This window comes from Phyllobates terribilis, unplaced genomic scaffold (assembly GCF_046119375.1).
Source record: "Phyllobates terribilis strain yellow unplaced genomic scaffold, ASM4611937v1 Scaffold_1__5_contigs__length_1240528914, whole genome shotgun sequence".
NCBI lineage: Eukaryota > Metazoa > Chordata > Amphibia > Anura > Dendrobatidae > Phyllobates > Phyllobates terribilis.
This window is the reverse complement of record NW_027362761.1, coordinates 484,966,165-484,986,067: the sequence shown is the minus strand read 5'-3', so window position 1 is coordinate 484,986,067 and position 19,903 is coordinate 484,966,165. Positions and strand designations below refer to the sequence as shown.

At 44.7% G+C, this 19,903-nt stretch overlaps 1 protein-coding gene across 1 annotated transcript in view; it reads left to right on the top strand.

Annotated features, from left to right (window-relative positions):
* Window positions 1-19,690, top strand: part of FOXD1 (forkhead box D1) — a 47,039-nt gene extending 27,349 nt beyond the window's left edge. The window contains exon 2 of the mRNA XM_073655035.1: window positions 19,275-19,690. The gene's annotated coding sequence lies outside the window, so the exon portion shown is untranslated. The remainder of the gene's footprint in view (window positions 1-19,274) is intronic.
* The last annotated feature ends 213 nt before the right edge of the window (window positions 19,691-19,903 follow it).

Genomic DNA, 19,903 nt, shown 5'->3' with positions numbered 1-19,903 from the left:
TGCAGGAAGGAGTGTGAGACTGCTCCGACACATTGTAGGAATGAGTGTGAGACTGCTCCGACACATTGTAGAAAGGAGTGTGAGACTGCTCCGACACATTGTAGGAAGGAGTGTGAGACTGCTCCGACACATTGTAGGAAGGAGTGTGAGACTGCTCCGACACATTGTAGGAAGGAGTGTGAGACTGCTCCGACACTTTGTACGAAGGAGTGTGAGACTGCTCTGACACATTGTAGGAAGGAATGTGAGACTGCTCTGACACATTGTAGGAAGGAGTGTGAGACTGCTCCAACACATTGTAGGAAAGAGTGTGAGACTGCTCCGACACATTGTAGGAAGGAGTGTGAGACTGCTCCGACACATTGTAGGAAGGAGTGTGAGACTGCTCCGACACATTGTAGGAAGGAGTGTGAGACTGCTCCGTCACTTTGTACGAAGGAGTGTGAGACTGCTCTGACACATTGTAGGAAGGAGTGTGAGACTGCTCTGACACATTGTAGGAAGGAGTGTGAGACTGCTCCAACACATTGTAGGAAAGAGTGTGAGACTGCTCCGACACATTGTAGGAAGGAGTGTGAGACTGCTCCGACACATTGTAGGAAGGAGTGTGAGACTGCTCCGACACATTGTAGGAAGGAGTGTGAGACTGCTCCGACACATTGTAGGAAGGAGTGTGAGACTGCCCCGACACTTTGTACGAAGGAGTGTGAGACTGCTCCGACACATTGTAGGAAGGAGTGTGAGACTGCTCCAACACATTGTAGGAAAGAGTGTGAGACTGCTCCGACACATTGTAGGAAGGAGTGTGAGACTGCTCCAACACATTGTAGGAAGGAGTGTGAGACTGCTCCGACACATTGTAGGAAGGAGTGTGAGACTGCTCCGACACATTGTAGGAAGGAGTGTGAGACTGCTCCGACACATTGTAGGAAGGAGTGTGAGACTGCTCCGACACTTTGTACGAAGGAGTGTGAGACTGCTCTGACACATTGTAGGAAGGAGTGTGAGACTGCTCTGACACATTGTAGGAAGGAGTGTGAGACTGCTCCAACACATTGTAGGAAAGAGTGTGAGACTGCTCCGACACATTGTAGGAAGGAGTGTGAGACTGCTCCGACACATTGTAGGAAGGAGTGTGAGACTGCTCCGACACATTGTAGGAAGGAGTGTGAGACTGCTCCGACACATTGTAGGAAGGAGTGTGAGACTGCCCCGACACTTTGTACGAAGGAGTGTGAGACTGCTCCGACACATTGTAGGAAGGAGTGTGAGACTGCTCCAACACATTGTAGGAAAGAGTGTGAGACTGCTCCGACACATTGTAGGAAGGAGTGTGAGACTGCTCCGACACTTTATAGGAAGGAGTGTGAGACTGCTCCGACACATTGTAGGAAGGAGTGTGAGACTGCTCCGACACTTTGTAGGAAGGAGTGTGAGACTGGTCCGACACATTGTAGGAAGGAGTGTGAGAGTGCTCCGACACATTGTAGGAAGGAGTGTGAGACTGCTCTGACACATTGTAGGAAGGAGTGTGAGACTGCTCTGACACATTGTAGGAAGGAGTGTGAGACTGCTCCGACACTTTGTAGGAAGGAATGTGAGACTGCTCTGACACATTGTAGGAAGGAGTGTGAGACTGCTCCGACACTTTGTAGGAAGGAGTGTGAGACTGCTCCGACACTTTGTAGGAAGGAGTGTGAGACTGCTCCGACACTTTATAGGAAGGAGTGTGAGACTGCTCCGACACTTTATAGGAAGGAGTGTGAGACTGCTCCGACACATTGTAGGAAGGAGTGTGAGACTGCTCCGACACATTGTAGGAAGGAGTGTGAGACTGCTCCGACACTTTATAGGAAGGAGTGTGAGACTGCTCCGACACTTTATAGGAAGGAGTGTGAGACTGCCCCGACACTTTATAGGAAGGAGTGTGAGACTGCTCCGACACTTTATAGGAAGGAGTGTGAGACTGCTCTGACACATTGTAGGAAGGAGTGTGAGACTGCTCCGACACTTTGTACGAAAGAGTGTGAGACTGCCCCGACACATTGTAGGAAGGAGTGTGAGACTGCTCCGACACATTGTAGGAAGGAGTGTGAGACTGCTCCGACACATTGTAGGAAGGAGTGTGAGACTGCTCCAACACATTGTAGGAAGGAGTGTGAGACTGCTCCGACACATTGTAGGAAGGAGTGTGAGACAGCTCCGACACATTGTAGGAAGGAGTGTGAGACTGCTATGACACATTGTAGGAAGGAGTGTGAGACTGCTCCGACACATTATAGGAAAGAGTGTGAGACTGCTCCGACACATTGTATGAAGGAGTGTGAGACTGCTATGACACATTGTAGGAAGGAGTGTGAGACTGCTCCGACACATTGTAGGAAGGAGTGTGAGACTGCTATGACACATTGTAGGAAAGAGTGTGAGACTGCTCAGACACTTTATAGGAAGGAGTGTCAGACTGCTCCGACACATTGTAGGAAAGAGTGTGAGACTGCTCAGACACTTTATAGGAAGGAGTGTCAGACTGCTCCGACACTTTATAGGAAGGAGTGTGAGACTGCTCCGACACATTGTAGGAAGGAGTGTGAGACTGCTCCGACACTTTGTACGAAGGAGTGTGAGACGGCTCCGACACATTGTAGGAAGGAGTGTGAGACTGCTCCGACACATTGTAGGAAGGAGTGTGAGACTGCGCCGACATTTTGTAGGAAGGAGTGTGAGACTGCTCCGACACATAGTAGGAAGGAGTGTGAGACTGCTCCGACACATTGTAGGAAGGAGTGTGAGACTGCTCCGACATTTTGTAGGAAGGAGTGTGAGACTGCTCTGACACATTGTAGGAAGGAGTGTGAGACTGCTCTGACACATTGTAGGAAGCAGTGTGAGACTGCTCCCACACATTGTAGGAAGGAGTGTGAGACTGCTCCGTCACATTGTAGGAAGGAGTGTGAGACTGCTCCGACACATTGTAGGAAGGAGTGTGAGACTGCTCCGACACTTTGTACGAAGGAGTGTGAGACTGCTCTGACACATTATAGGAAGCAGTGTGAGACTGCTCCGACACATTGTAGGAAGGAGTGTGAGACTGCTCCGACACTTTGTAGGAAGGAGTGTGAGACTGCTCCGACATTTTGTAGGAAGGAGTGTGAGACTGCTCCGACACATTGTAGGAAGGAGTGTGAGACTGCTCCGACATTTTGTAGGAAGGAGTGTGAGACTGCCCCGACACTTTGTAGGAAGGAGTGTGAGACTGCTCCGACATTTTGTAGGAAGGAGTGTGAGACTGCTCCGACACATTGTAGGAAGGAGTGTGAGACTGCTCCGACACATTGTAGGAAGGAGTGTGAGACTGCTCCGACACTTTGTAGGAAGGAGTGTGAGACTGCTCCGACACATTATAGGAATGAGTGTGAGACTGCTCCGACACTTTATAGGAAGGAGTGTGAGACTGCTCCGACACATTGTAGGAAGGAGTGTGAGACTGCTCCGACACATTGTAGGAAGGAGTGTGAGACTGCTCTGACACATTGTAGGAAGGAATGTGAGACTGCTCCGACACATTGTAGGAAGGAGTGTGAGACTGCTCCGACACATTGTAGGAAGGAGTGTGAGACTGCCCCGACACTTTGTAGGAAGGAGTGTGAGACTGCTCCGACACATTGTAGGAAGGAGTGTGAGACTGCTCCGACACATTGTAGGAAGGAGTGTGAGACTGCTCTGACACATTGTTGGAAGGAGTGTGAGACTGCTCCGACATTTTGTAGGAAGGAGTGTGAGACTGCCCCGACACATTGTAGGAAGGAGTGTGAGACTGCTCTGACACATTGTAGGAAGGAGTGTGAGACTGCGCCGACATTTTGTAGGAAGGAGTGTGAGACTGCTCCGACACATAGTAGGAAGGAGTGTGAGACTGCTCCGACACATTGTAGGAAGGAGTGTGAGACTGCTCCGACATTTTGTAGGAAGGAGTGTGAGACTGCTCTGACACATTGTAGGAAGGAGTGTGAGACTGCTCTGACACATTGTAGGAAGCAGTGTGAGACTGCTCCCACACATTGTAGGAAGGAGTGTGAGACTGCTCCGACACATTGTAGGAAGGAGTGTGAGACTGCTCCGACACATTGTAGGAAGGAGTGTGAGACTGCTCCGACACTTTGTACGAAGGAGTGTGAGACTGCTCTGACACATTATAGGAAGCAGTGTGAGACTGCTCCGACACATTGTAGGAAGGAGTGTGAGACTGCTCCGACACTTTGTAGGAAGGAGTGTGAGACTGCTCCGACATTTTGTAGGAAGGAGTGTGAGACTGCTCCGACAAATTGTAGGAAGGAGTGTGAGACTGCTCCGACATTTTGTAGGAAGGAGTGTGAGACTGCCCCGACACATTGTAGGAAGGAGTGTGAGACTGCTCCGACATTTTGTAGGAAGGAGTGTGAGACTGCCCCGACACATTGTAGGAAGGAGTGTGAGACTGCTCCGACACATTGTAGGAAGGAGTGTGAGACTGCTCCGACACTTTGTAGGAAGGAGTGTGAGACTGCTCCGACACATTATAGGAATGAGTGTGAGACTGCTCCGACACTTTATAGGAAGGAGTGTGAGACTGCTCCGACACATTGTAGGAAGGAGTGTGAGACTGCTCCGACACTTTATAGGAAGGAGTGTGAGACTGCTCCGACACATTGTAGGAAGGAGTGTGAGACTGCTCCGACACATTGTAGGAAGGAGTGTGAGACTGCTCCGACACATTGTAGGAAGGAGTGTGAGACTGCTCCGACACATTGTAGGAAGGAGTGTGAGACTGCTCCGACACTTTGTACGAAGGAGTGTGAGACTGCTCTGACACATTATAGGAAGCAGTGTGAGACTGCTCCGACACATTGTAGGAAGGAGTGTGAGACTGCTCCGACACTTTGTAGGAAGGAGTGTGAGACTGCTCCGACATTTTGTAGGAAGGAGTGTGAGACTGCTCCGACAAATTGTAGGAAGGAGTGTGAGACTGCTCCGACATTTTGTAGGAAGGAGTGTGAGACTGCCCCGACACATTGTAGGAAGGAGTGTGAGACTGCTCCGACATTTTGTAGGAAGGAGTGTGAGACTGCTCCGACACATTGTAGGAAGGAGTGTGAGACTGCTCCGACACATTGTAGGAAGGAGTGTGAGACTGCTCCGACACTTTGTAGGAAGGAGTGTGAGACTGCTCCGACACATTATAGGAATGAGTGTGAGACTGCTCCGACACTTTATAGGAAGGAGTGTGAGACTGCTCCGACACATTGTAGGAAGGAGTGTGAGACTGCTCCGACACTTTATAGGAAGGAGTGTGAGACTGCTCCGACACATTGTAGGAAGGAGTGTGAGACTGCTCCGACACATTGTAGGAAGAAGTGTGAGACTGCTCCGACACATTGTAGGAAGGAGTGTGAGACTGCTCCGACACATTGTAGGAAGGAGTGTGAGACTGCTCCGACACTTTGTAGGAAGGAGTGTGAGACTGCTCCGACACATTATCGGAATGAGTGTGAGACTGCTCCGACACTTTATAGGAAGGAGTGTGAGACTGCTCCGACACATTGTAGGAAGGAGTGTGAGACTGCTCCGACACATTGTAGGAAGGAGTGTGAGACTGCTCCGACACATTGTAGAAAGGAGTGTGAGACTGCTCCGACACATTGTAGGAAGGAGTGTGAGACTGCTCCGACACATTGTAGGAAGGAGTGTGAGACTGCTCCGACACATTGTAGGAAGGAGTGTGAGACTGCTCCGACACATTGTAGGAAGGAGTGTGAGACTGTTCTGACACATTGTAGGAAGGAATGTGAGACTGCTCCGACACATTGCAGGAAGGAGTGTGAGACTGCTCCGACACATTGTAGGAATGAGTGTGAGACTGCTCCGACACATTGTAGAAAGGAGTGTGAGACTGCTCCGACACATTGTAGGAAGGAGTGTGAGACTGCTCCGACACATTGTAGGAAGGAGTGTGAGACTGCTCCGACACATTGTAGGAAGGAGTGTGAGACTGCTCCGACACTTTGTACGAAGGAGTGTGAGACTGCTCTGACACATTGTAGGAAGGAATGTGAGACTGCTCTGACACATTGTAGGAAGGAGTGTGAGACTGCTCCAACACATTGTAGGAAAGAGTGTGAGACTGCTCCGACACATTGTAGGAAGGAGTGTGAGACTGCTCCGACACATTGTAGGAAGGAGTGTGAGACTGCTCCGACACATTGTAGGAAGGAGTGTGAGACTGCTCCGTCACTTTGTACGAAGGAGTGTGAGACTGCTCTGACACATTGTAGGAAGGAGTGTGAGACTGCTCTGACACATTGTAGGAAGGAGTGTGAGACTGCTCCAACACATTGTAGGAAAGAGTGTGAGACTGCTCCGACACATTGTAGGAAGGAGTGTGAGACTGCTCCGACACATTGTAGGAAGGAGTGTGAGACTGCTCCGACACATTGTAGGAAGGAGTGTGAGACTGCTCCGACACATTGTAGGAAGGAGTGTGAGACTGCCCCGACACTTTGTACGAAGGAGTGTGAGACTGCTCCGACACATTGTAGGAAGGAGTGTGAGACTGCTCCAACACATTGTAGGAAAGAGTGTGAGACTGCTCCGACACATTGTAGGAAGGAGTGTGAGACTGCTCCAACACATTGTAGGAAGGAGTGTGAGACTGCTCCGACACATTGTAGGAAGGAGTGTGAGACTGCTCCGACACATTGTAGGAAGGAGTGTGAGACTGCTCCGACACATTGTAGGAAGGAGTGTGAGACTGCTCCGACACTTTGTACGAAGGAGTGTGAGACTGCTCTGACACATTGTAGGAAGGAGTGTGAGACTGCTCTGACACATTGTAGGAAGGAGTGTGAGACTGCTCCAACACATTGTAGGAAAGAGTGTGAGACTGCTCCGACACATTGTAGGAAGGAGTGTGAGACTGCTCCGACACATTGTAGGAAGGAGTGTGAGACTGCTCCGACACATTGTAGGAAGGAGTGTGAGACTGCTCCGACACATTGTAGGAAGGAGTGTGAGACTGCTCCGACACATTGTAGGAAGGAGTGTGAGACTGCTCCGACACTTTGTACGAAGGAGTGTGAGACTGCTCTGACACATTGTAGGAAGGAATGTGAGACTGCTCTGACACATTGTAGGAAGGAGTGTGAGACTGCTCCAACACATTGTAGGAAAGAGTGTGAGACTGCTCCGACACATTGTAGGAAGGAGTGTGAGACTGCTCCGACACATTGTAGGAAGGAGTGTGAGACTGCTCCGACACATTGTAGGAAGGAGTGTGAGACTGCTCCGTCACTTTGTACGAAGGAGTGTGAGACTGCTCTGACACATTGTAGGAAGGAGTGTGAGACTGCTCCGACACATTGTAGGAAGGAGTGTGAGACTGCTCCGACACATTGTAGGAAGGAGTGTGAGACTGCTCCGACACATTGTAGGAAGGAGTGTGAGACTGCCCCGACACTTTGTACGAAGGAGTGTGAGACTGCTCCGACACATTGTAGGAAGGAGTGTGAGACTGCTCCAACACATTGTAGGAAAGAGTGTGAGACTGCTCCGACACATTGTAGGAAGGAGTGTGAGACTGCTCCAACACATTGTAGGAAGGAGTGTGAGACTGCTCCGACACATTGTAGGAAGGAGTGTGAGACTGCTCCGACACATTGTAGGAAGGAGTGTGAGACTGCACCGACACATTGTAGGAAGGAGTGTGAGACTGCTCCGACACTTTGTACGAAGGAGTGTGAGACTGCTCTGACACATTGTAGGAAGGAGTGTGAGACTGCTCTGACACATTGTAGGAAGGAGTGTGAGACTGCTCCAACACATTGTAGGAAAGAGTGTGAGACTGCTCCGACACATTGTAGGAAGGAGTGTGAGACTGCTCCGACACATTGTAGGAAGGAGTGTGAGACTGCTCCGACACATTGTAGGAAGGAGTGTGAGACTGCTCCGACACATTGTAGGAAGGAGTGTGAGACTGCCCCGACACTTTGTACGAAGGAGTGTGAGACTGCTCCGACACATTGTAGGAAGGAGTGTGAGACTGCTCCAACACATTGTAGGAAAGAGTGTGAGACTGCTCCGACACATTGTAGGAAGGAGTGTGAGACTGCTCCGACACTTTATAGGAAGGAGTGTGAGACTGCTCCGACACATTGTAGGAAGGAGTGTGAGACTGCTCCGACACTTTGTAGGAAGGAGTGTGAGACTGGTCCGACACATTGTAGGAAGGAGTGTGAGACTGCTCCGACACTTTGTAGGAAGGAGTGTGAGACTGCTCCGACACATTGTAGGAAGGAGTGTGAGACTGCTCTGACACATTGTAGGAAGGAGTGTGAGACTGCTCCGACACATTGTAGGAAGGAGTGTGAGACTGCCCCGACACTTTGTACGAAGGAGTGTGAGACTGCTCCGACACATTGTAGGAAGGAGTGTGAGACTGCTCCAACACATTGTAGGAAAGAGTGTGAGACTGCTCCGACACATTGTAGGAAGGAGTGTGAGACTGCTCCAACACATTGTAGGAAGGAGTGTGAGACTGCTCCGACACATTGTAGGAAGGAGTGTGAGACTGCTCTGACACTTTATAGGAAGGAGTGTGAGACTGCTCCGACACATTGTAGGAAGGAGTGTGAGACTGCTCCGACACATTGTAGGAAAGAGTGTGAGACTGCTCCGACACATTGTAGGAAGGAGTGTGAGACTGCTCCGACACTTTATAGGAAGGAGTGTGAGACTGCTCCGACACATTGTAGGAAGGAGTGTGAGACTGGTCCGACACATTGTAGGAAGGAGTGTGAGACTGCTCCGACACTTTGTAGGAAGGAGTGTGAGACTGCTCCGACACATTGTAGGAAGGAGTGTGAGACTGCTCTGACACATTGTAGGAAGGAGTGTGAGACTGCTCTGACACATTGTAGGAAGGAGTGTGAGACTGCTCCGACACTTTGTAGGAAGGAATGTGAGACTGCTCTGACACATTGTAGGAAGGAGTGTGAGACTGCTCCGACACTTTGTAGGAAGGAGTGTGAGACTGCTCCGACACTTTGTAGGAAGGAGTGTGAGACTGCTCCGACACTTTATAGGAAGGAGTGTGAGACTGCTCCGACACTTTATAGGAAGGAGTGTGAGACTGCTCCGACACTTTATAGGAAGGAGTGTGGGACACTTTGTACCCCTTGCTCCAATAGTTGCTTTTCTTGAATATATTACGTCTGTGCACCATACCTTCTTGCTCTACTTTCGGCTATTGATGGCAGACCAATACCCCACAACATGTGCCAGACACTATGGATACATGTCAACCCTGCCTAGGCAGTAATACCAGACTTGCACATACTGGGTGTGTAAATTTTTTTAATGCAGTTAGGTAATGAATAAAATCATGAACTCTGCTTAAAATAGGACTCTGTTCACATAAGGTTTGGCGCTTATGTATAGTGTATTTCTCAGGAAAACCTTCCAACCTAAATGCCAAATGTATCCATAGGGTTCATTCATGTACCCTACGTCCTTTTGGCCTTTCTCATTCTGTTTGTGCCGCCATAGTTTTTTTCACTGTTTAGGAAAGTGTAGTCAAATACAATTGATATCAATAAGGACACAGTAAAAAAAAGTACATCCCATTATATATATGTTTCCTTACAATGGAAGCATATGGATGATGTATTCTACCGCATGCCCAAACAGTAGGACACATTGCAGCCCTCTATCGGAGGTATTGTTCGGGAAACCCTCCCGGTGTATACCTCTGGTGTACGCTATAAATGGAATGTGAACATAACTTTAGAGATAAGTAATTGGATTCACAGTATGTATTTTTATTTCACATTATTTAGCACCACACACCAGGACCTGTCTCTCGGAGCCTACCTTCACTCTATTTGGGGCATTTTGCAAAAAAACTATATAAGCATTTAATATACTGTATGCCTGGAGTCGACGGGAACACCTATAGAAAACCTACACAAGAATGGGGAGAACAAAACGGACAAAGTTAAGATTTTTCATCTACGCAAATCCCTGCGTGCTTATGTTGATTTGTAGTTCCGCAGCCCATATGTTATCCTGCACTACTTCTCCTGTAAAGTGAGTCGAGTAATAAAATATGTCTCTCTATAAAATCTTTATAACTAGCATTTGCTACTGGTTCCTTTAGGGTCCAGCCAGTACCCAGGGCAAGTACCTTGGAAGTGTCCCAAGGAGAACATGCAAAGTATATACAGACCCCAGTCAGATTTACAGCCAAGAACCGGTCACTGCAAGAGAGCATTACTAACCACGGAGACACCAAGCTCATGTTAGAAGGACTTGATGTGGGGCACACCAGCTCTACTCTATCATATTTATAATTATAACAAAAAAAGTTGTCCATCAAGTCGATTACATAATGGTGTAGACATAAGCAAAACGAAAAAAATCACATCAGCTCACCAGATGCGGTAATTAGGTAATCTAGCTGGGCATGGTGCATGGACAGAAACCATGGGCTGGTTCCTAGGTAAGAACAAATGTATAGAACAACAGGTTCCATCAATCGCAGGGACAATATTAAAAAACCTGAATTTTACAGAACAGATTAAATTTATTATTATTAAAGTATTAACATTGAATTAGATTAATTTTATAAACTTTATATATCAGTTATTACCTTTTCTTATACGATTTTGTGATATATCGGAATGGAGATTCATTTGAAAAAATAGGTTGGATAGTGGGCGATAACTCGGATGTACGTCACACACTTCATACGTCATATTTAAGAGGTTTACGGATATAGTTACAGTGCTATGATTAAGAGCCTTAGTGCTCGAAATGCGTAGGCAAGTGATTCTATTTTATTCCCCCTTATTATTATTTTAAAGAGCAATATGCTTTTTTTTTATAGTTTCCCCGCGGTTGTTCTATACGTTTTTACCCAATCGTGTATCTTTACTATCTCTTTGTAAATATTCTGAAGTGTTTTTTGGTGCCTTTTCTGATAGTTATACCCAATGTACCAGAGCAAGTACAAGTGTTCAGCGGTTACATTACATGTTCTAAATGCTTAGAACATTTCCCATAAGGTTTGCATTGTTCCCGAGCGCAGCGGGAGGATACAGCACATTCGTAAATAATTTTATAGTTTGTTGTGGAATACTTTTTAATTTTTTCCAGATAAATGAATGTTGTATGTGGCTTCGTAAACGCTTCTCTTCCTCTACAGTTGGGACTATAACCAAGTGCTCCCAAGATATAAGGCGGGGGGCCATGTATAGTCGATATGTGCATGGGGATGTACAATTACTCTATCTGGATGCCTTCCACTCATTAGTAAAGCACACACTCCCAATCACCGCTTCTATCAGGCATGTTTATGCTGGTGATATACACAGGATGTTGGCCGGCTTGTATTTGTAATTCCAGTTTTCCTATAGTATTTCTATTTTCAGAAGCACTTAGTTCAGACTCACCCACCAAATAAAGTACATGTATAAAGTGAATCGGGGTGCACACGGGTTACCCTGATAGAATGTTCTGTTGATCTACAACATTCCAATCTATGAGCGGTGGTTTAGTGTCCAACTCTGATCAGGAACGCTCCCCTAATTATTCTTAAGCATTCTACTTTCTACATGAATATCTATTATTTCATTCTCCAAGTTGATCTTGCTTTTTTTGTACATAAAGTGATCCTTCGGATTTGACAAAAGAAAATAAGCATTACACAGTCTATTTGCATCAATGTCTTGTCTGTTTAAAGTTGTTGTCTGTGACTTTAACATTGATGGCTTATCCTTAGGATGTCTGACCGGTTGGGGTACGACACCCGGCACTCCTGCCGATCAGCTGTTCCCGGTGTCGGTGGCAGCTGGAACTGCTCAGTTATGGAGCTGCATGGCACAGCTTCGTTACCTGTATAGTTTTGTACATCCGCCCCCTATTCAAATCAATAGGGGCGGATGTGTAGTACCCAGTCGTGGCCACTATTCCATAGAAGGAGCTATGTTGTGCAGCTCCATAGCTGAGCAGTTCTGGACGCCGCCGCTGACACGGGAAACAGTTGATTGGCGGGCTTACCGGGTGTCGGACCCTCACTGATCAAACACTGATGACCTATGCAAAGGATAGGACATTAGTGTTAAAGTCCCTGACAACCCCTGTAATGCAGAACAGGACCATTCTCCATTGTATCTAAGAAATTGGGGTCCTGAACAAGTGACCCTTCCCCCCTTTTAATTCAGAATTAGCTAATTGAATATTCAAAAAACTGTTTTTTAAACTGCCTTTAAAAGGACTGAGAAGGACTGAAGGGATTCATAGGCTTAAAATACTCCTACTTAATGGTATTGTCCACCTATGGGGACAACTTTTTCCTTTCTTAATTAAATGCATGTAATCATTTTTGCACTTGGGTTTCATTAAAAAGTTTGCACTGTTTGCCTTTATCACGTCTGGGTCTATTGCTGGCTGCAGAATGAGTTAACTGAGAATCTGTCAGTCAGTTTGTTATGACTGTCTGAAAGGGGGTTTGGAACTCTTTTTCTCATCTTTCCACTGATTTATGACCACAGGTCACACCACAGTTAAATGTGTAGGGAAACTAAGAGCTTGTAAAAGCAAAGCGGTGCAAAATTTGCAATTGCCAGTGATTTTTAGCCCAAAGTACATTAATTTAAGTAAGAAAAAAATTGGCCTCAAAGGTGGAGAACCTGTTAAAAGAATTTTCTTTGAATTTTAGTTGATCACCCTGATCATTACCTTGAGCTGCCGATGGTCTGATGCTACTATGATGCCATGTCTTTTAGCTATATCCCTGGGGACTGGGATTCAGAGAAACTTACAGCCATTTCGTTTTGCAAAGGTGCGACTAAAAGAAAATAAACTCAATGTTTTTCTTTGTAAATGCACGTAATGCTCTTTGATTTATCTGACGCAAATATTCAGCATTTATAGCGGATTTATGAGCTATGCTTTGTGTAGACTAATGGTAGATTAAAGGTTAATGTACGGTTGGTTTCAATCACTTTAACTGTGGTTTTCCATTTCACCTTAGCACAAAACGTAGTAAAAGTAGTCTGCAAACTTGCTAGGAGCCCGTCCATTACAGAGCCCACGTAGGACTTGTTTTGTTAAAGGTGTTACTAGCATTTGAGTTATAGTTAAAGGGGCTTTTAATTGTTTTTTTTCACTATCCCTTTGTTCTAAACTAGCTAAAATCATTAGCTTTTCTAATTAATTTGCTTTTAACATTCTTACACCTTTTTGAGGAGCTGGTCACATGGGGCAGAAACTGCGGGATTTTACCAAAAGTGATGATGTTCCATATAGGTCTAGATGCGAGTACATCAGGTGCAGAAAGTCATCAATGATGTCCTTTTTGATATTGATTTTTCGGGGGTGTTTTTTTTTTCACAATCTGTAGATATTAATCTCTGTTGCAACTATCTGTTATTTTTTTTTTATTTTTTTTTTGTCCCCCTCACCCAAGGTCTGAATGCCACCATTTATTTAACCTGGAAAGGGACAAAAAGTTAAGAAAATTATGACTGACATGGTGAAAAAGACCTTACGATTCTGCCATTGTTGCACGACGTTTGTTTTTACAGTGTTCACTGTGCACAACATAACATTTTAATAGTTAAAACTTTTATGATCATGGTCATACCCAATAGTTTATTTATTATTATTTCATTTTTTTGTTTAAATTGATTAGAATTTTTATTTTTTTGTGCTTTTTTTTATATATTTTTTAATGGTTTTAAGGTTTTTATTAATCCCCCTAGGGGACTTGAACCTGTGATCACTTGATCTTTCGTACAGTACGCTATACTATAGAATACTGTGCTGTATTGTTTTTTAAGCAACCTCCTATGAAGCCACATAAAGAATGGCATGAGTATTGCATTTAAACATAATCTCAGATGCAGGTTCTTTACTGTAAGGCTACGTTCCCACAGTGAGCTTTTATCGCGTTTTTAACGCTGGATATTTCAGCTGCAGCGTTTTCCAGTTCCAGCAAAGTGGATGGGATTTATAGAAATCTCTCGCCCGCTGTGCTTCTTTTTAACGCAGCATAAACTGACCTGCGGTGCATGTTTCAAATCAGCAGCATGGCAATTTCTCTTGCGGGTACGCTGAGCTTTCTGTGCTGAATTTCTCCATAGACTTACATTAGGTGTAGAAAATCCGCAGGTAAAAAAAACACAAGTGCGTTTCTGCAGCGGAAACGCATCAAAAACGCATGTAATTTGCACCTAAGTATAGCAATAAAGTTTTGTGAAAGGTTACTGTTACAAGATTCTGTGACGTTGATTCGGGGAACTACACCGCATGCAGAATTATTAGGCTAATGAGTATTTTGATCACATGATACTTTTTATACATGTTGTCCTACTCCAAGCTGCATAGGCTTGAGAGCCAACTACCAATTGAGTAAATCTGGTGATGTGCATCTCTGTAATGAGGAGGGGTGTTGAGTAATGACATCAACACCCTATATAAGGTGTGCTTAATTATTAGGCAACTTCCTTTCCTTTGGCAAAATGGGTCAGAAGAGAGATTTGACGGGCTCTGAAAAGTCCAAAATTGTGAGATGTCTTGCAGAGGGATGAAGCAGTCTTGAAATTTACAAACTTTTGAAGCGTGATCACCGCACAATCAAGTGTTTCATGGCAAATAGCCAACAGGGTCGCAAGAAGTGTGTTGACCAAAAAAGGCACAAAAAACTGCCCATGAATTGAGGAAAATCAAGCGTGAAGCTGCCAAGATGCCATTCGCCACCAGTTTTGCCATATTTCAGAGCTGCAACGTTACTGGAGTATCAAAAAGCACAAGGTGTGCGATACTCAGGGACATGGCCAAGGTAAGGAAGGCTGAAAAACGACCACCTTTGAACAAGAAACATAAAATAAAACGTCAAGAATGGGCCAACAAGTATCTTAAGACTGATTTTTCAAAGGTTTTATGGACTGATGAAAAGAGAGTGACTCTTGATGGGCCAGATGGATGGGCCAGAGGCTGGATCAATAAAGGGCAGAGAGCTCCACTCTGACTCAGACACCAGCAAGGTGGAGGTGGGGTACTGGTATGGGCTGGTATCATCAAAGATGAACTTATGGGACCTTTTCGGGTTGAGGATGGAGTGAAGCTCAACTCCCAGACCTACTGCCAGTTTCTGGAAGACAACTTCTTCAAGCAGTGGTACAGGAAGAAGTCGGTATCGTTCAAGGAAAACATGATTTTCATGCAGGACAATGCTCCATCACATGCATCCAACTACTCCACAGCGTGGCTGGCCAGTAAAGGTCTAAAAGAAGAAAAAATAATGACATGGCCCCCTTGTTCACCTGATCTGAACCCCATAGAGAACCTGTGGTCCATGATAAAATGTGAGATCTACAGGGAGGGAAAACAGTACACCTCTCGGAACAGTGTCTGGGAGCCTGTGGTGGCTGCTGCACGCAATGTTGATCGAAAACAGATCAAGCAACTGACAGAATCTATGGATGGAAGGCTGTTGAGTGTCATCATAAAGAAAGGTGGCTTTATTGATCACTAATTTTTTGGGTTTTTGTTTTTGCATGTCAGAAATATTTATTTCTAAATTTTGTGCATTGATATTGGTTTACTTGGTGAAAATAAATAAGTGAGATGGGATTATATTTGGTTTTTATTAAGTTGCCTAATAATTCTGCACAGTAATAGTTACCTGCACAAACAGATATCCTCCTAACATAGCCAAATCTAAAAAAAACCCACTCCAACTTCCAAAAATATTAAGCTTGGATATTTATGAGTCTTTTAGGTTGATTGAGAACATAGTTGTTGATCAATAATAAAAATAAACCTCTAAAATACAACTTGCCTAATAATTCTGCACACAGTGTAGTCTGATTGCCATATCTGGACTTGGGAATGAATTTTTGCCTTCCTCTGGATCAACATGTTAGGGTATAGATTGAACTCGATGGACTCCTTCAACCTAGAAAAAACTATGAAACTTGAACCATGTCAATTTCCAAGCAGATATATTTCTGCACTGTGTGTATTAGATTTGTAAGAACTGTATCCACTTTGCTGTGTCCATATTTAATGAGGATTTTCTGCCAATCCAGAAAATCTGCAGTATTTGTACTACATTTGACTATAACCTTAATGTTCCTTTAACTTCCTACATTAGATGCAAATAAGTTTAAGGTGTTCGCCTACCTATATTAGGAGGAGCACACCTTGCTTAGTAAGGCCACGTGCACGTGTTGGGTATTTGGTGATTTTTTTACCTCAGTATTTGTAAGCCATAACCAGGAGTGGGTTATAAATACAGAAGTGGTGACGTGTTTCTATTATACTTATTCTCTAATTGTTCCATTCCTGGTTTTGTCTTACAAATACTAAGGTAAAAAACTCACCAAATACCCAACGTGTGCACGTGCGCTAAGAGATCTGACCAGTGATGTTAACTTTTGCTTAGAATGGAACGTAAGGTCACACGACAGATCTATCACCTGTTAACTGGAAGAGGAAAGTGCTAAATAATGTATTACCAGAGTGATGCAAAGGTGGAGCCCCTAAGGTTAACTGCTCAATGTGAGTATTTAGTGAGTTTTTCCCACTGTGTTTTTTTTGTTGTGCAAAAAAAGCCCCAGCATCTTGCAATTCCAACAAAGTGTATGGGATTTATAGAAATCTCATGCTCGTTGCGCTTTATTTTTAATGCTGCATAAACTGATTTGCGGTGCGTGTTTGAAGTCCACAACATGTCAATTTCTATTGCTGTAAATATGCTTTACTTCTGGATTTTTTCCATAGATTTGTATGAAAAAGGGCAGTGTTTTCCAGTACCTGTAAAGTTAATGAGACTTCTGAAATCTCATGCACACGCTGCTTATTTTTTTCCTTTCAGATTTGAAGTAGTTTCAAATCTGCACCATATCAATTCATTCAGCGTTTTTGCAGCATTTGTCACCCATTCAAATAAATGGGGAAAAATGCATTAAAAAAGCATGTAAAAAACTATGCAAAATTGCACGCATTTCATGCATTATTTTTCCTGCCGAGAAATGTGTTTTTGGTGCATAAAGTGCTATTGTAAATACTCAACTTGTGCACATCCCCTATTACATACATGTAGTCATTAAAATATCCAGAAATTTCCTAATGAAATGTAATTAAAGTAAATGACTATAGCATACTTCTAATATTATGTATATATTAAATACGATGCCCTTTAATGAGACATAATACCCTGATCCTCCCCAATATTCACTTTTTCAGAGACAAGGCAATTGGAAAGTTTATGTAGGACTTGAAAGTGGAGAAGAGATGAGAAAATCATTTTGCAGTTTCCAAGTCTTTGAAAAGATCTGTGGAAAAACAGAATAAGAAGGTTACAAAATCCCTTACTGTGGTTTCTATGAACTCTTTGCCCTACATTACTTTTGTACCACTGACCCTAAGCAATTGGGCAACTAATAATAATGTAAGTTGGCATTGTATGGATCTTGTTCCATTTCCAGGACCCAAATATTTGGATCCTTTAAAAAATATTGACTCAAACTGACCTCATAGTGAGCAGAACAGGAACAGTATTACGTCATAATAAGTAGACCATGTTTCCTGTCATATTAATATTCCAGAAGAACCTATTTGTAGAGTAAAACTTTATTAGGATGCTGTTGCTATTTCACCAATCTCCTAATAGTTCCCAAGTGCTGGACTAGCTGATCAGTCACTGAAACTACATTTGTAGCAAAAAGCTTAAAAATCTGCCATTGTTATCTATGATATGTCACAATTCGAGATGTACTGGTGAAAGTGACCAATTAGTGATCAGGTGAAGTAAGGAAACACAGACAGAGATGGCTAGTTAGTGTAAGTGACTCTCCCAGGGGGGATATGGGGGAGACTCGGTACCCGGGCCTTTACCTTCTTTGTATGATGTCACGGCAGTCAGCTCCCGGGCCCGCCCTCTGGGGTCACACTTTAAAAGGGTTTTTTTGTTAACAGTTTGTCTCGTGACGCCACCTATGGTTCCCGGTAATGAATACCGGCGCTGCTGCAGACCTCCGGGGATGATGGGATGGCAGCTGGGATGTTTCTGCTCCCCACAGGCGGAGTGGGCCTCCGGGGCAGGGTTGATGGAAGGGATGCAGGTGAGCGGTGGCCCGGTCGGGTCAAGGGGAATGACGGACATGCACACAGGGGATTCTCTTCAGTACCTTTACTGGTGTAACGGCAGGTAGGGTCCAGGGTACTTAATAGGAAGGGTGCACTTCGGAACTCTCCCCAGTGAGTGGGTTGTAGGCCTCCTGGTCCGTGTCTTCTTCTCTCTAAGTTTCTGGCCAGCCTGGAACTTGGCCTAGCTTCGATGTTGTTTTGCTCTCTCACCTGACTACTTGGTAGTAGGACTTTTCTCTGGCAACCACTATCCCTGGATGCCGGGGCCTTCGTAGTTCCTAGTCCTGTAATTGATGGTAGCCTCAGGATGACCAGGGGTCTGGAAGCCTCCTGGTATGCCGGTTGTCCCTACTGGGTGTAGAGAACCCTGTAGGCGCGGACCCGGTGTCCGGCTTGTGTCTTGGGGTGAGCTTCAGACACTCCTCTGCCCCCTTAACTCCTCTCTCCTCTCTCCTTGCCATGGCCACACTCGGGGCAATCAGTACAGCAGCAGACGTACTGCGTCTTCACTGCACTCAGTGGCAGCACACTCTCTGACTGACTGACTCCACCCCCCAGTTTATATATCCCTAACAGGGCTCCCTCTGGTGGTCTGAGGTGGAAGGGTGGAGGTGTCTGTTTGTAGTGAGGGCCTCTTGTGGAGAAGTCCATCCATGCACTCTTTTGTGTCCTGTGGTACCTGTGGTAGCAGGGTGCCACATAAATTACTATGTGTTGCTGCAAAGTGTAACTTTACTTTGATCTACATGTTTATGATTCATTTGTATATCTGGCAGTGTGTCACTAATTGTGTTTATTGTGGTGGGTCCCTCTTTATTTACTATGTGCACAATTATTATGCAAATCAGTATTTTGACCATATCATCATTTTTATACAGATTTTCTAATTCCTGTAGAAACTTGAATGCTTATTAGATGAAGCAGATCAGGAGATGTGTATTTGTGTAATGAGGAGCCTGAGGCCTAAGGTAAAAACATCCTTTATCAAGGTGTGCAGAATTATTAGGCAGCTTGTTTTCCTCAGGCAAAATGGGCCAAAAAAGATTTAACTGACTCTGAAAAGTCAAATTTTTTTACTTGTCTTACAGAGAGATGCAGCACTCTTGAAATTGCTAAGATATTGAAGTGTCACCACAGAACCATCAAAGGTTTTGTTGCAAATAGTCAACAGGGTCATAAAAAACGTGTTGAGAGAAAAAAAGACGCCCAATAATTGCCAAAGATGTGAGAAGAATCAAACTTGAAGTGACCAGGAAGCTATTATCCTCCAGTGCTGTCATATTCTACAACTGCATCTTCCCTGGAGTGTCCAGAAGTACAAGGTGTTCAGTGGTCAGAGACATGGCCGAGGTAAGGGAGGCTGAAACCCGACCACCACTGAACAAGAATGGGTCAAGAAATATCTAGAGACAGATTTTTCTAAATTTTTACTGATGAGATGAGAGTGACTTGTGACAGACCAGATGGATGGTCCCATAGCTTGATCAGTAACGGGCACAGACCTCCACTTACACTCAGATGTCATCAAGGTGGAGGTGGGGTACTGGTATGGGCTGGTATTATTAAAGATGAGCTAGTTGGTCCTTTTGGGGATTGAAGATGAACTCAAAATCAACTCCCAAACCCATTGCCAGTTTTTTTTTCAGAAGACATTTTCTTCAAGCAGTGGTACAAGAAAAAGTCTGCATCTTTCAAGAAAACCATGATCTTTATGCAA